The 17866-nt window shown below is 29.6% G+C and overlaps 1 protein-coding gene and 1 long non-coding RNA gene across 3 annotated transcripts in view; both read left to right on the forward strand.

Moving 5' to 3' along the window:
* The window catches only part of LOC107443298 (very long chain fatty acid elongase 4), a 270628-nt gene that overhangs the window by 165104 nt on the left and 87658 nt on the right, over positions 1–17866 (forward strand). The window lies entirely within an intron of this gene.
* LOC147803179 (uncharacterized) lies at positions 1333–10404 on the forward strand. 2 transcript variants are annotated; one of them, XR_015429824.1, is made up of 3 exons: positions 1333–1877; positions 8317–8466; positions 10222–10404. It is a non-coding gene; the product is annotated as an uncharacterized LOC147803179 (long non-coding RNA). The 2 variants fall into 2 exon arrangements; XR_015429823.1 differs by having other exon boundaries at positions 1334–1877; positions 10191–10404.

A 17866-nucleotide genomic window follows, 5' to 3' on the forward strand; every position in this document is an offset into this window, starting at 1 on the left:
ATATAAGTGATATCAAAACTAAAAGAGCATTGAAATAGCCTTAACAGATGGAGGAGGCACGAATCCATGCAGCACATGTGACGTCATAATCGTTGTAATCGTTTTTTATTGCATCACTTATGGAGGCCTTTTTAGGAAAATTAAATGTTTAATAACTAAATAAATAAACATTTGACGAAACAAACGATCAGATTTTCGGTTTCAGGAAAGAATTTCCAATAAGTTGGGATTAAAATCTAAAAAAATTAAGAGTTGCTCTGTTTTGAGGAAAAAACAACGACAAGTGTCTTTCATCTTTCAAGCACCATTGTTATTATTTGGGGCGCATTATTTCAAAAAGGTGCAAAATCGATCAACATCAACGAATTTTTCTTTTACTTAAAAATTTTATTAAATGTTTTTTTTTTAAATTTATATATATATATATATATATATATATATATATATATATATATATATATATATATATATATATATATATATATATATATATATATATATATATATATATATATATATATATATATATATATAGTGAAACCTGTGTATAACGATACTGTCTATAACGATAAATCTATCTATAGCGATATTTCCTTGAGATCTCGGTGAAATTCCTATTTACTCAATGTATTTTTAACCTGTTTATAGCGATAGCCACTTTTCAGTTAAACATGTCTACAACGATAATTTTTCCTCTTTTGATAGTTGATAGTTCTATTCCGATTTTTCTACCGTTGGAAAACGACTCCCCATCGAGCCTAAATGTGAGATAACAAAATGTTTTTTTTTTCATCTCCTTTGTATGTAATATTCTTTCGTTGTTTCTGAGAGAAAAAAAGTCACTTTTAGGGGAAATTAGAGCAGTAGAAATGGATTAAGGGGTATTGTAGGAGGGAGAGAGCTTCGTCAAAAAAACGGTTGACACACTGACGAGACATCGATGCGGCAGCGACACGACAAGAGGGTAATTCCTATTCAATAGTATTAGGATGCGCAGAGGTAATGTGGGCGTCTTAATGCTGTTGAATAGGAATTCCCCTCTTGTCGTGTCACTGTCGCATCGATGTCTCGTCAGTGTGTGGTCTGCCTTAGGTGGGGGGGAGGGGGAGTTTCTCGCCAATGATGATATCCCTGCTTTAAAAAGAACACTCCGAAGGTCAATCGTCTTGCTTTCCTCACCATTCATTGCCTGTGGAAAGGAGACAAGTTGCAAGGGGGCGCTCTTTTTTCAGAATGGTCACTTTCATTTCAAATCTTCTCATTCATAAGTAAGTCCTTATCCCCAAGTAGCACAGGGATATTGTAACAGCTTTAGTTTACATCGAACGACATTGTCAATATTGGCGAAAATCGAAATTGTGTGTACGATATTGTACGATTCCCGTCGATTTCACTATAAAAATATGTTTGTAAAACTTATCATTTAAAACTTTATTGTGTCCTTAAATCAAAATTAATCATTTAAAAGACAAAAAATGACGTCAAATTGTTATAATTCCAAAAAATAAGTTTAAAATATAAATTTAGAGATATCCGAACAACCCCGGACAATATTTGATATCAATATTGCAATCGTGTTTTTGTCACGACATCGATTTTTTCTCTAAATACTGAAATCTACGATCTATACCACTCGGAACCGTAACCATAACCCGTTAAGATGCTGTTTATCATTTACCGCTACCACCTGCGATCTATTTATCTTTTGTCTACTTATATTTAAATCTAATTTCGTCTCATAAAATTTATACCTTAGCTCATAATGTAAATGGAATGAAAATTATTCTGATTTAGCGAGCCCGAAAACTCAAACCAGCTGAAGATGAAGGGGAATTAATGCACCTTGTTGAAATGAACGAATTCTCTGATCTTGGCAGGTATGTGCTGTTTTTAATATATATAATTAAATTATATATCGCAAGAATTACATTGATTTCCACCTTTATCTTGTCCAGGCTGCTTAACTATTTAATTATATCACGTTATTCAATTCTCATATTCACAAACAGTGGCGTAATTTTATAGTATGTTTGGAGATGTTAAGCCTTCTGACAGGCTTATGTTCATATTTTTCACACCTGCCAAATTGTACGTTTGATGAAAAATATTTTTTAATACTTGAACTAATTAAAAATTTAAGAGCTAAGTGAGCTAACAAATGGATCATATTTGCATATTTTTTAATTATTAATTTGTCATGGTAGATTAAAATGTTTTTTTTTTTCGAAATTTTAAATTGAAGATTTAGTATGTCTACTAGATTGATTTAATATGTATACTGAAGATTTAATAAGATATCTAATGTTGCTGCTAGTAAGAAGTTTTTTTCTCAACCGTACAAGTTCGCAGTATATATATATTTATATATATATATATATATATATATATATGTGTGTGTGTTTAATTATTATTTAATATTATGCTTACTGTATCTAATTAATATATAATGTTTAAATTACAAAAAAAAAGAATTGAATCATGAAAATTTTATATGTCTACATCTTACTTACCGAACCGGGTCTACATCTTACTTTATATGTCTACATCTTACTTTATATGTCTACATCTTAGTATATATATATGTGTGTGTTTAATTATTATTTAATATTATGCTTACTGTATCTAATTAATATATAATGTTTAAATTACAAAAAAAAAGAATTGAATCATGAAAATTTTATATGTCTACATCTTACTTACCGAACCGGGTCTACATCTTACTTTACTGTCTACATCTTACTTTATATGTCTACATCTTAGTAGCTCATTAATCAAGTAATTCATAATTTCAGAAGGGGTTTTAACTTACATAAACTGAAGTTTGTTAACTATTAAATTATATCACATTATTCAATTCTGATATTCCCAAAGATCTTGTTTACTTTTATTGGTTCTGTGCACTATAACAATTTATCTGCTTTTCTCGGACTAAAAAAGACGAACTTGTTCAACATTCCTCCCATATGCTCCTGCCAAAGAATAGGGTATCTCTCCTGATACTATTCTTTGGGTACATATATGTATTTATTAGGGTACATATAGGGTATCAGTACACCTAGAAAGTCATGGATTTCTATATTGAACAAAATTTGTCATGATCTAACTATTATTTTTTTAAAAATTGCAGATTTAGGTAACTGAAAAATCTTAATTTTAAAAATGGAATCCCTCTAATTTCATAGCGTTCTGAACTTGGCGAACAAAGAACACGGGGCGCGCTCAAAAGAGCAGAAAATCAGGGTCATGAATCGTGGTTGCCGGGAGAAAAGTGTTGCACCAAGCAGACTCCTCAATTCTGCTTTTAACATGTAAAGTCTATGGCGGGCTTGTCATACTTTGAATCGATTTTTCTTGTTCAAGAATCGGAGTGATCAATTAAAAAAAAATACTAATAATTTTTTCAATCTTTCCTATCCACGAAAATGTAGGTTAATTTTTTTTATCTTTATTACTTTTTGTAATATTGCCTTTGAAACACAAGTCACTTTCTACCTTTGAGTAAGGGAGGAAGGCAACTTCCACCCCCAAGTTCACTAATCTTCTCGGTGGGAGGTCTTGCCCCCTTTTGAAAATCTTTTTCTCTCTCTCTGTCCTTCTGAAGAACTGATATGGGGAACACTTTAAAAACTGATAGCTTTCTCTTTAGTTATAAGCTTGTAATTTATTATGAAAATTATATTTGCTGATAATTCGTTCATTCTATATACATTTTATTTATTTAGTAGTAATAATTTTCTTGTTTTTATTCATTTTGAGAATGGAATTTATTTTTTAAATACATTATTCCCCTTTTTTTAAACTTTGTTTCTTGTTTTTTAAAGATGTTTCAGAATTAAAAAAATTAGCTGCTGAATAAAGTGAGATTAATTAAAATCGAATAAATGACGTAAAGATCTTCCAATATGCTATAAAGCATCACAAAACCGCCGCTTTCCTTTTTTTTTAAAAAAATATATCGTACACTCATTTGTAGGTTTAAAAAAACATTTACATTAAAAAAATTTAAAAGGTTCCAATTTTTTCATTCCGTAAATAGTTTTAATTACTCCAATAGCTGGGATAGTATGTTTTTTCACGGTAAGGAAAAAAAAAAAGCTAGTACACAAGACCACGCATCATCCATACATGAACAAGCACTTAACCCTGTTTTTAGGGCTTTAATGTAAATACACAAGAACACTAAAGTATTATGAAATTTTCATTTTAATCAGCAAATGAAGAAAAATATGAAAATACACGCATGTATTTTAAAATTCTTTAAAAAAAAAAAAAGGGAAGTAAAAGAACATTAGTGGTCATAATTAATATTCACGAGAGAAAAATACAAACGGTATCAAAATATAATGAATCGATGCTTAGGAACGCAACATTGAAAATATTGAAACCAGTTTGATTGCCAGATGAAATAAAAAGAATGAGAAATGTGATTATTATAAACACCACGAAATTTCATTACGATAAATTAAAAAATAAAAATAAGCTGTAATACTTAGAGTTAAGTTACTCTTTGTTACTTCAGACAGTCAAACTGGTTTTGATGTTTTCAGACCTGATTCCTTAGTTGATTCCCTAATCGGTAATTCCTAATTAATACAATTTTTAAAACTTTTTTTCGCAATATTCTAAAAATATATATTAAGAGTAGTAATTATGCAATATCTTATGTATTTAATAATGAGAAATTTTTCGAATTCATATTAAAAGTGTATAATGTATTCATAATTGTATAATTGTAAAAGTGTATTCATAATTTTTTGCTAGAACAAAGTATGTAATCAATGTGTTATTTTAATTTCTCTTCCCTGACCCTCTTTTGCCATTCATGGAGAAGAGTTTTAGTAGAAATTTCTATACTGCAAACTTTAATTAGTGTAATTATAGTTAATTAAAATATAAGAAAACTAACCGTCATTAGCATTACATAAAGAGGAAAAACACGAAAACTTCCCAGGGTTAGCCAGCATGCCATCTATATGAATATATCTCCCAGATAACCATAATTTTCTGTATTTTTGTATTTAATAAAATTTTGTAAAGTAAACTTGTCTCAATCTGTTGTTATGTTGTAAGTTTTAATGAAAACCAATAAATGCCTTTTCTTTCAAAAATTTCGTTATCGTACTTTTTTATAAATCAATTTCGATTATTTTGATAAATCTCTATATTAATTGCAGTGAGCAGTCTCACAAATCTATGTACTAAAATGTAAAATAACATAGAATTGTTTTATTTTGCTGTTTTTAATGATCCATCGAAATGATCTATTAGAAAAATAAATTTAAACTGTCACTTCAGCTTATTAGCCGAAAATGTTATAATTTATTTTTACGACAGAAATGATGGTATTTTTTATGAATCCTCAAAACTGAAATGAAAGAGTTACATCAATTTTCTTATAATATTACTTCTACGTTTAGAAAATTATAAAGCTTATCAAAGATAGTTTTTAAGGAATTTCTTAGAAATAAGTTATACTTTTGTAAGTTATTTATTTGTCCTTTTATTTACGACATTTACAAATAAAATGCGTTCATTACCCACTTTTACCATCATTCTTTGTTATTAGGGTTATAATAATTTTAAGTTAAAGGCCTAAAATTAAAAATGAAGTTCCTTTATTAAAGTAATCACAAGATATTACTTGATAAAAATTATTTGATAAAATATAAATACCTTTTAACAAGCAAAAGCTGATAAATAAAATATTTTCGCTTTTTAATAAGTTATGTTTTCCTTTATTCCTTTAAAATAAACTTCATATAAAACTGCGCTTTCAAAATGTGCAGTTTAATAAATTTATACTAAATAACTGCTTTAGATCAATAAGGAATTTCTTTTGTATTATTGTTAAATAATATCTTTGGCGATAAGTTTTTAAAGTAACTATAACTGAGTAGAAATAATGTAATTAAAAATGATGAATATGAGTTTGTGGGTGAAGTTTTAAATGTATCCGAGCTAAATTATTTGAATAAGTTAAGTGATATAATCGGAATTTAGATCTGTCTTAATATGATTTAAAATTTTGTGATAATTAAATCGAATAATTTTCAATTTTGATGTTTCAATTTGTTTGTGACAAATAACAAATAACCCCGGTGTTTATTTGTTAAGAATCAAATCAAAATAATAAACAATTCAAGATATAATTAGAAAAAGTGCATGTTAAATAAAATGATAAAACTATTTTCAAAATAAATAAAGTCGTTTTAGAGTTAAAAAAAATATTTTTTAAGTTTATCTTAGAAAGAGAAAAAGCTAATATAAGATGAAGAGTGAGTTTCTTCTGATATCTTTTGAAAGCTAGTTGACCCCCGCAGGTTGCAATTCCCCTTCTGTGACAGTGATTAGTTTCGGGTTACTTAACACACGCACCCCCACAAAAAATGTAGGGGAGACAGTGAAACGGGTTTTGGAGGTGCAATATATTTCGTCCCTTTTCGAACCTATCCTTACTGAAGGTTGGAATTGAAATGAAAAGGCCTCCTCAGGTATTCTTTGGCCAAGGTTCTGAATATCTGAATTTGTAACAAAATATCCAATCTTAATCGTATTTTATTAAAATATAAAATGTTTCAATTGTGTTCTTTAAAATAATTAAGGAAAGAACATCCTTTCTAGAGCGAATAATCTTTTAAACTTCAGTAATTTCAGAATCTTATTAATTATTTTATTTGTTTAATTTTTTTTTATTATAATGAATTTAAAATTCTTGTTTAGGCATTTTATGTTACACTTACTTTTAAGAAGAAAAAAAGCAGCTTTAAAAAGCTATATAAAAGTTATTTACTTTTGTATATTTTTCAGCTATTTAAATGCTTCAACTCTTTCTTTACTCAATTTTTAAGTTTAATATCAATAAATGAGAAGGTTTAGAGCCCCGTGGCAGATTTGCAGAGACACGGCAACATTTTCACTGAACATTACAAAGTTCTTGCAGAAAGATTTTTCTTTTGAAAAGTAAAAAAAAAAAAAAAATTACCTTTATTTATTTTTTGACAGAAATTTACCAGTTATATTTGAATCATGCATTTGAATAATAACTTTTTGGCGTGTTCAATATACGCCAATAGTAGCGTAAATTGATGGGTTTTTTTCTGTTGTATTTTCGTCAGTTATTGATGTTGATTTTCAAGTGGATTTTAAATATCCCGATAAGCAACCTGAAAAATTCGAATCTTGTATTTGGGTATTTACTTTTTAGGTCAATAATTCTGTCGAATTTTATCAGTTATTGCTATTGATTTCTCCATAGTTTTTAAATCTGATATTTATTATACGATATTTTTATACAACAGCCTAATCAAGAAACGAAACACTCATTTGAGGTGACCAATTCGTGTGAATTTGTTGTCAATCTTTTTTTTTCGCCGAGTACTACTGCGGATTTAATAATTTGCAATTTTTTTTTACTGGGATGACAAAAGGCGAAGGAAATAATTTCTATATCCCCCTGCCTCCCAACAAAATGCGAAAATGTTGCATGTAATGTTATAATAAAAATTATACGCTCAATTTAAAAAAAGTTATACATAGTTTTTTTTTTCTTTTTTTTTAAACACAGTGCTTTTGTTATTTTAAATTAGTAACATAACTGTTTATTATTGTGAAAAGTATCTTGCAGAAAGATATTAGTGCTAGAGAGTTTTGTCGCAGATAGCTCGAAAAAGTTCTGCTTCAAGGATTCAGAGTATAACAGCTTTGGTTATACCTATCATTTCAATTAATGTTTTTATAATGCTTTTTTGAATTTATTGTAGTGTTTTTGTCGGATAAAATAGTAACTTCGGTAACTCATGACAACTTTTTGGAGTTATTGATGGAAAGTCAGGGTTTTAAAATCTAAAATGTCGCAGATACCATGTACATATCAAAATGAAAAGCAATCCATAGCTGAATATGTCCCAACTTTGCAACATATTTTAACTTATGTGATTCTTAAGTCAAATATGACTGTGATAAGTGTTTTAATGGTATGGGTATTTCTCCGCACACTATTTATACATAGAATTCTTGATAATTGGATTCGTTAACATACAATCTGATATTGCAATGTTTAATATATTTATGCACAGGCCATTGCTTTGGAAGCTTCTCATATACAAAGTAAAGAACTAATGCAATAACTCTTTGAGAATAAAGTGACTGAAATAAGAAATAATATATTATAAAAATGAAAAATGTAGATAATTCCTTTCTTCAGCAATCCTATGCCCATTTTACTTGTGTGGTCTTAATTGATGATAAAATATGAGGTACATTTTGTAATGGTTATTAAAACATTATATTTTTATATATATCTTTTTTTTCTTTCAGATATGTTATTTTGAAACCATCTGTAAAGAAGGCTATTTATGTTCTTTTACTTCAGCACCATCTTGGAATTGGCGATGATGTATTGTAAATTAAAATGAAAAAAGAAACAGTGTTTTGAAAGCCTCTCAGCTGTTACAAACGCCATCTTAGGTAATTTTATAGACTTAGAATTTTAAAATTTGTAATTAGACTTTACTTTTTCGTGAGTCATTATCTTGCACTAAAATGGATCAGTTATTCCTTAAATTAACTACCCTGGTCCTTCCTGTTTTATTTTGCTTAGTTTGTATTATAAACTCTAATACATTTACAGCATTGTATGTTTCAAAGTTCAAAAGTTAGCCGCTCTTAAGGTTTTGTAATGTTTTTCATGGCATCTTTTCTCAACCATGGCATCTTCTTCTAGTTATCAGGGTTTGTTGATTTAGATCAGCTTGATTTATTACATGATTTAAATCAAATGATTTTTTTTTAGAAAAAAAGCATTGATTTTGAAAGTTAAAATACAGTGTTTTTAAATTATTGATGCTTTTATTATTTTTTTTCTAGTTTTAAAACTTATTTTAAATAAATTGCTGCATTAATTAATTTTAGTTACTCAAATTGCTTTCTTTCTTGGTGTGTGTTAAATTCCAACACATTTGAAATTGCATTTTTAAAAATTTTTTTTGATTCTTGAGATTGATTGATGGCATTAAATGTACAAATTAAAGTACACATTTAATGCTGTCTTAATATAGACTTCCATAGCTGTAGAGAGTAATTAATAAACATGAATTTTTTCAAAAAAAATGCAAATAATGTTAATTAAAATTCTACCTTTTGATTAAAAAAGCATGGAATTAAAATCTACATTATATTTTATTAGTGGAAAATGTTTATTTCTAAAGCTATAGTAGAAAGATGGGTTATATTAGAAAGAAATTACCCTAATATGTCAAAAATAGAAGGAAAGAAAAGGGGGCTGATGAATTCAGATGTTTTTTTCCTGATATAGTGTCATTCTTCCCTTTCAAGTCTATTTGAAGCAGCAGAGTTATTAACTGGTAATTTTTTCTCATAATATGTTTACAGTATCTTTGACATAATCAGATTTTCTATAAAGAAATTTTCTGAAAAAAAATTCCAATAAGTACATAGATTTTTTAAAATTTTTTTTTAGCTTAGCTTATCTATTTTGATATAAGATTAAAAATTTATTACCACTTAGCAGTACCTTTACAAAATACTTCACTATATCTAAATCAGCACTGTGGTAACCTCATGTTAGATGTGGAATTTGTATTGACTAGCCGGGTTCTAATCTCAGCCGATACTGGGATTGGAACCCGGATCACCTCATTGAAAGGTGACCAAATATTTTTTAAAAATTATTCAAGGAAAAACTTTTTTCCGTCTATCATATTATAAAATACATAGCTGCCAACCCTTCTGCATTTTGCAGAAGCTTTCTGCATTTTTACTTATTTTAGCTATTTTTTCCTCTTTTATGCGCAGAAGATAAGATCTTCTGCATTTTACCCATCTGCCTGATAGCTAGTATTTTCTTTAAGTCAGACGTCGCTGTTCCTCTTGTAACAGCGTTTGGCAAGGCCGTAACTACATTTTTAATCGAATATTGTACCATCAAGTAGCTGGTCGAAAGTTTTTTTAAAAAATATTTCCTTTTTTGTTTTAAAAAAAGATGAGTATTGCTTTTTTTTGCTCAAAAACTGCTCTGATTCTATACAAAAGAATTGTCAACCTAGGGCTGTTAGTAGTACTTGCATTGTGCTCATGTCTACTTTAGTTCATGTAATTTTTCAATATAACTATTTGTCTTTTAATTTAAAAGTATTAAATTTAACCACAGTTTATGTCTTATTTTTTTTCAGCTGCTACCTTCAGACTGTTCAAAGAGACTAGCTGCTACCTTCAGACTGTTCAAAGAGACTAGCTGACTAGAAAAAGCTGAAAAATTTGGTGAAGTTCTTGCCACCGCCAATGGCCGGGAAGGCAGGAAGACTAAGTTTGCGCCTCAACTGCCACAGTTTTGTTTTAGAAACAATTGATTGTATTAAAGAATACAATAAATTATAGAAATTAGTATATTATTCTTTACTGTTTAATAAAAATTATATTTCATTTACACATTTGACAACCGTTCAAGCCCTAATAAATATTTTGGCAACACTTTAATGGATAAAGGCTATAAGTAAATTAGATCGCAGCTTATTGTACCATGCTTGCCCTTTTTTAAGTCAGAAATCTGAGGAAGTGACTCCTGTTATTTTATTATGACAATATCAGTGTAAATATTGCTTTTTTTTTTTTTTTTTTTAATCAGTTTTTTTAAAATCGAACCTGATGCTGTGAAGATAAGGAGTTTTGTTTTCCATAGATACTATTTTAGTAAAATACAGATTATATAATACTAAAACGTCACAACAAAAAAGTTAATCGTTTTAAATTAAACATATTGTAATTTTAATCTACATAGTAAAATATAGATGCTTTAAAAATTATTGCACAAATCACTTAAAATATTAAAATAATTTCACAGTATAAATGGCTGCTTGTACCCTGAAAAAGCGAAGAAATATCTTAAAACTATTTACTTTCTAGCTTATTTTCTAGAATAATAGTAAAATATACCTGCCTACCCAAACTTATTAAATATTAATAATCAAAAAATTCTACAGGCTTTGGTAATAACAAATAATTTAATTTTAAACAAGCTAGAACGGTTTTGTTCGGTTTTTCCAGGGTACAAACAGGCATGAATATTTCAAAAACTAATTTTTATTTTCTCAAATAACGTAATTTTGGCGATTGTCTGCATTCCACAGCATTCGTTTTTTGAATATCGTGTTGACGATGTCGGTTGACATAGTACAACGTTTGTAAATGCGGAGAGATGTCGATCGACGTTCCCCAACGTTTCTACAATACCGTACAATATTGGTTTGCAATATTGAATATACGACATAAAAGGGGTCCATTTTTATATAGTACAATATTTCGCTACGATATTGTACAATGTTCAAAGCTACGTTTTTACGATATCGTTTTTGTGAATTGTGCTACTTGGGTCGTTACTCACTACGGACTGGCATGTTTTCCTTGCAATAAAGTTAATTTTAATTTTGAAGTGATGGCTCGGCGTAAAGCATTATCTTTTGAAGAAAAATTAAATATCATATCGGAAATTGATCAAGGATTGAAGCAAGTTGACGCTGCTAAGAAATGTGGGATTTCACAATCAACAATAGCTACTTTTTTGAGGAAAAGAAAAGATATCGAAGATGCTGTGGAAGGAAGCAAAATTGATGTTAAAAGTAAAAGACTTAAAGGTGCAGTTAATGAGGATGTAGACAAAACTACCCTAAGATGGTTCCACGAAATGAGACAACAAAATGTGCCAATTAGTGGTCCAATGATTGCAGAAAAAGCAAGAACATTTGCGTCTTTGCCAGCAATGGATTGATTACATCATTTCGAGAACGTCATGGTATTGTTTTTAAAACCATCTCAGGTGAAGAAAAGTCAGCTCCAGTCAATGATGTTGCATCCTGGAAGCAACGAGAAAAAGAGAATATTGAAAAAACTTATTCTCCAGAAAACGTGTACAATGCTGATGAAACTGGCTTATTTTATCAGCTCATGCCAGATAAAGCAATGGCATTTAAGGGAGAAAATTGTAAAGGCGGTAAAAAATCAAAACAGAGGTTAACTGTTCTACTTCGTGCAAACAGTACTGGAACCGATAAACTGAAGCCGTTCGTTATAGGCAAATACGCTAAACCTAGATGTTTTAAGAATGTGAAAAGTTTACCAGTTGACTACAAGGCAAACAAAAGAGCCTGGATGACAGAAGAAATATTTAACAACTGGCTGCTTGATGTGGATAAGGAGATGAAAGGAAAGAAGAAAAAAATAGCTCTCTTAGTTGACAACTGCACTCCTCACAACAATCATCCAAGTTTGAAAAATATAAAATTGTTTTATTTTCCCCCAAATTGCACGTTGATTCTACAGCCATTAGATTTGGGAATAATAAAATGTTTCAAAAGATACTATCGAAAAAGATTAGTTCAGAACGTTGTTTATAATCTGGATAATATATTATAATCTGAAAAAGATTAGGTCAGAAAGTTGTTTATAATCTGGATAATATCAAAGAGAGAGTGAACAATTTTAACAACCTCATCAGTCGGGTGGCCAGGGCCACACGGGGCCTCAAACCATCGATCTTAAAAATAATCTACCCCAGGGCGACCGAAAGAATTATACTCTACGCCGCCAGTGTCTGGTATCGCAATAATACAAAAATCAATGACAAGCTTAAATCCATTCAGAGATCCTCCTTGATTAACATAACAAAAGCCTACTCTACTACAAGTACGGAGGCCCTCCAGATGCTGGCGGGATTGATACCTATTCACTTAAAGATTCTTGAAGATATCAGCACAAAAAGATTGACCTGGGACTGGGGGTTGGCTGACTTGGAAATAGTTTTGGGCCACTCTCTGGACTCTATTGCACTGGAACAACGACCAGTAAGGCAACACCCCTCAAAGTTTGTTTCGGTGCCTTGGGGTAGGTCACTCCCCACTAATAAGGGGTTGGAAATTTTCACGGATGGTTCAAGAATGGAGTTCGCCGAAGAGACCGATAATGGAAGTAGGATAAAGCACAAGACCTGATATGGAATTATCATCAAGAGAAATGGGATAATCATTAAAGCGGACTCCATTAGACTCTCCAACAATTGCAGTATTTTTATGGCTGAGCTGATGGCAATTAAAAGTGCATTCGATTGGCTGGCTAAAAATGCCTACCCGGAAGCCACTCTTTTCACTGATTCGCTCTCATCGTTGCAAGCCCTAAGTGACCCAACTCCAAATAACAAAGAGACAGAGAATACTAAGCAACTATGGAGGCCAAACATCACATGTAACTGGGTCAGGGCGCACATTGGTATCCTAGGCAACGAGCAGGCGGATCAGGCAGCCAAGGAAGCCGTCAGTCTCAGCCAAATCAATTTAGAGGTCCCAAGTTCCAAGACCCAGATCAAAACAATCATCAAGTCCAACAACCTAAATAGATGGAAAACAGAATGGCAGAGCTCCGAGAGAGGTCGACAAACCTATATTTTTTTAAAGACCCTTCCACCAAACGACTACAGGCCAACTTTTACCTAAACCAATTATTTACTGGACACGGGATGTTTGGAGAATACCAAAATAGACTTTTCAATAAAAACCCAAATTGTACCTACTGTGGGGACAATCAGACAATCGAACACTTGATCATGAACTGCCCACACTTCCAGACACTCCGTGGAAACCATTTTGCAGGACAAAATTTGCATCAATGCTTTGCTAAGTTGGTCTGTAGAAACATTGTAAAAAAAATTATAAAGGTAACATTGGAGGACATTCTGAACTATGCTCGGAGCCAGCGAACACTATTGCTGGTGCCTTGTGTTTCTATCTAATTTCATTTTAAACTTCTCTACGTTTTAACTTGTATTGTTTTTATAAATTTTTAGTTTAACAAGTATTGTTTTTATCAACTTTTAACTGATTGTTTTGATTCTTAACTTGTTCTGCCTTTTAACCTTTTTATCGAATTTTAACTTCTATATTCTATCACTGTTTTGCATGTTCCTGTAAAGTTGTAACAATTATTGGTTTTTGGGTGATTTTGTTTTTTTTTAACCTTTTTCCTACTTTATTATTTTAATTGGTTTAAACTTGTTTTATAGAATTGTATTGAACATTATTTTAGATATTCGGATTTTTATATTCACTGTTGATGTAACTTTTAGAGATTTACGTATTTTAAATGTATGATTTGTGTATGTATCAACTCTCGTATGCCCTAAAATAGGGCGGGGCGAGATAAGAATAAACTCATAATCTGAATAATAAACTCCCAAATCCTTATGCAGTTTATGTAAAAAATGCATGTGATTGGATTTCCGGAGGGTGGAATTCATTGACACAATCCACCATCCAAAATTGTTGGAAGAAAGCTTCTTTCTTTGAGGATAAAAGCAACGGAAACGCAGAAACTGAGTTTACTGAAATCACTGATGAAGAAGAAAAATGTGTGGCAGGCTTAAATTCGATTGTCAGTGATTTCCAAAGATCATCTAACACATCATTTCTATTTAACGCAGATGAATTTTTAAATTTAGATAATGATCTGTTGGTTTTCAGTGGTGCAAGTGATGAAGAGATTTTAGCAGAAGTTATCCCGGGTGATCAAAGTGATGAGGAAAAAGCAGCTGACTGCTCTCAAAACAAAACAGGACTCAAATTTCACCCGAGAATGCCATATTGCTAATTAACACTTTGCAAGATTTTGTTGCAACATTACCAAATGTAACTGATGTTCATTTGAATTCATTAGATGGACTGAAATCTATGTGCATGGAAATGGCAATTGCTTCCAAAAATAAGCAAACAAAACTAACCGATTATTTTTCTAAATAATTTCTGTTTTGATTCATAAAATTGTAAGTAAATTTTTCTTGTGTGCTGTTTCATAATTCTAAGTAAAATTTTCATTTGGAGCCTATAAAAGAAGTTTAATTTATCATTAGTTTTAAACGTATACTTTTAAATTTCAAACCTGTCTATAACGATAACCTGCCTATAACAATACTTTATTTAGGTCCCTACAGTATCGTTATAGACAGGTTTTACTGGTTTATATATATATATATATATATATATATATATATATATATATATATATATATATATATATATATATATATATATATATATATATATATATATATATATATATATATATATATATATACACAGATTGTCAAACAAATTTTGTTAAGATCTTGAAACAAATATTAATTGACTCGGTTTAGGAGTTAGTTTAAAAGGAATTTTTGCTTACCTTTTTCTTCTTTCTTTTTATTATTATTATTATTTTTTTTAAATGTAAGATGAAAAATAATCTGCTACTAAGCTGGAAGATTTCTGATGTTAATTTACATTGCAATGGCCTTTTACGACCCGCTCTCTTTTTTGGAGTGTCTGTAGTGGGTCGCAATTAAAACGCAAGCTTTTAATTCCTTTCAAATTTGTTACCTGAACAAAAAAAAGTCAAAATTAATGTTTTTCGCTTTTAAAAAATATGTCAGATAGGAGTGAGGTCCGCTGGATTGGAAAATCACTCCTGGAATTTTTTGTATTATGAGTTTAATGATATTCAAGTTATTTTTATTTAAAGCAGACCATGTTTTTCAAAACTATTATTGGGTGGTTACATTTCTAAAGTTAAAATAAAAGCAGTTTAAAATATAGTTCAATTAATCCGTGGAAGAAATTTAATTTCCATTGATATTTCAAAATTTTTTGTTAAGATAAAAATATGTTCAGAGTGAACCATAAAGTTTCGGATGCTGAATAAATATGTTCATAGTATCAAAATGCAAATAAATTATTGCAAGCTTTCTGCTTCACTAAGTAAACCTGTGTTATCCGGCTATAATATCTTTTCATTTTGATGATTTAAAAAGGATTTTCAACTTTATGGTTTACATAGGTTATTACTCTTGGACTTCTCCATTTGCATAGCGCTGCGTTTCTCAACCCGATTAAATCGAAGCACATTTAGAATTTCTGAAAATCATAACTTTTCTTTAGCTCATATATATCCACAGATTGCAAATTTTTTAAGAACTTTAAACAAATATTAATAGAGTAAATTGAAGAGTTAAAAATTAATTTTTCGTTTACCTTTTTCTATTTTTTTTTTTTTTTTTAAATGTGAGGTGAAAAATAATCTGCTACTTTGCTGGAGGATTTCTATTCCCTCGTGGCATGCTAATTTACAAGCCAATAACCTTTAACGACTCACTCTCTCTCTCTTTTTTTTTTTTTTTTTTGAGTCGCTGTAGTCGGGTGCAACTATAACGCAATCATTAAATTATTTTAAAATTTGTTACTTGTACTGAAAAGTCATCTTTTTCATTATTTACAATTATGTATTTACATAGATTATTTCTCTACGATTTCTCCTTATATTTCTCCCGACGAACTGGTACGGTTAGCAATCTTTTAAACAAATACAAAATTGTGTCACTTAAATAATTGCTTACTACAATAGTTTGTTTCTTTTAATTCACATACTCTCTACAATAAAAAGTATTTTGATCCTAAACCTTATTTAACATAAATAAAATATATAAGGATACAAAGATTAATTTTGGTATTTAAATAACGAAATAGCGGAACTAAATTAGGTAATCGTGTGCAGGTAGTAAATAAATACAAGTAAATACGAAATAAATACAAAAGGAAAATATTAACATTCCAAAAAATAATTAACTGAATTTAATGCGATTGCAGTTGTTATTTGTTATTAATTCTAGGTGTCAAACAAGTTGCAATAACACACAAAACGGGAGAGCGAGATTAAATCGATTTAGATGTTTAGTTTTTAATAACACAGATAGATAATGTAGTTTCATGTAAGTATGTAGGGAAAAAAAGGCAATGAAACCTTAATTGCTTTCTTATTAATATGAGGGTGCACTTTTCTAAATTTTGTCCAAAACTGGTATATTTTCATTTCCCATTTAATTATGATTTTAATCTTAAATATGAAGGGTTTTTTTGTGGGTTAGATTGTTATTTTAAGATTGTTATTTTGGTTTTAAACAAATGGATTTATTATTCAAAAATTATCGAATTGCATGTTTTATTTAAAATGGAAACTGTTGTGCTAAAATATAAAAATGTTATGTTAAAATGCTAAAAAAGAAATGTCTCAAATTTGTCCTGGTGTATACATATGTATAAAAACTTCTATATTGAAGGATAACATCACACATTAAAGTAAAATATTTTTTATTCTTCTATTATTAAGTAGGAAGAAAAGTCTTTATTTTATGCAATATTTATCAAATTTAATTTAATGTTTCGCAAACCCGCTGTTGATATACAATCATGTAGCGTCATTTTTTAGTTTTCATTTAGCTTAACTGATAGAGATACATTTTTTCAAGTAGCAAGTTTTTAATTTTGCGATAAGTTTCACAAACTCTAACAGTAAATTCTAATATTTATCCGAAATTATAAAAATGAATACTGATGAAAAATGAATAAAATAAGAAGTAAAATACAGTAGATACATGAACACTATATGAATACAACAATATTCTTACCTAGGTACAGCTCCTCTCTGAATAACCTTGAAATGCGGGCACACTTTCTTTTCGAGGGAACTTAGATATATTATCTAGCCCCCTTCTTCCTTTATCAGAATCATTAACCTTCGAGGAAAAAAGAAGAAAAAACAGCGTTTTCTGTTTTTCAACACCCGTGTAATATTAGCCAGGCGCGTGTAACATTTACCAGGAAGGAAAAATATTAAATTTTTCTATTTTATATTATTTATGTTGGATTCATTTTTCAGAAAAACTAATGAAAGTTTAAAGTTTAAAAAAAAAATTTATGTTGATATCTTTTTAGTAATATGTTTTTTTTTGTGGGCAGAAAGGAGAGAGAAACAGCATATTTGGACAATAATTATA

Source organism: Parasteatoda tepidariorum, chromosome 10 (assembly GCF_982258835.1).
Source record: "Parasteatoda tepidariorum strain Cologne lab strain chromosome 10, Ptep-v5.0, whole genome shotgun sequence".
Lineage (NCBI taxonomy): Eukaryota > Metazoa > Arthropoda > Arachnida > Araneae > Theridiidae > Parasteatoda > Parasteatoda tepidariorum.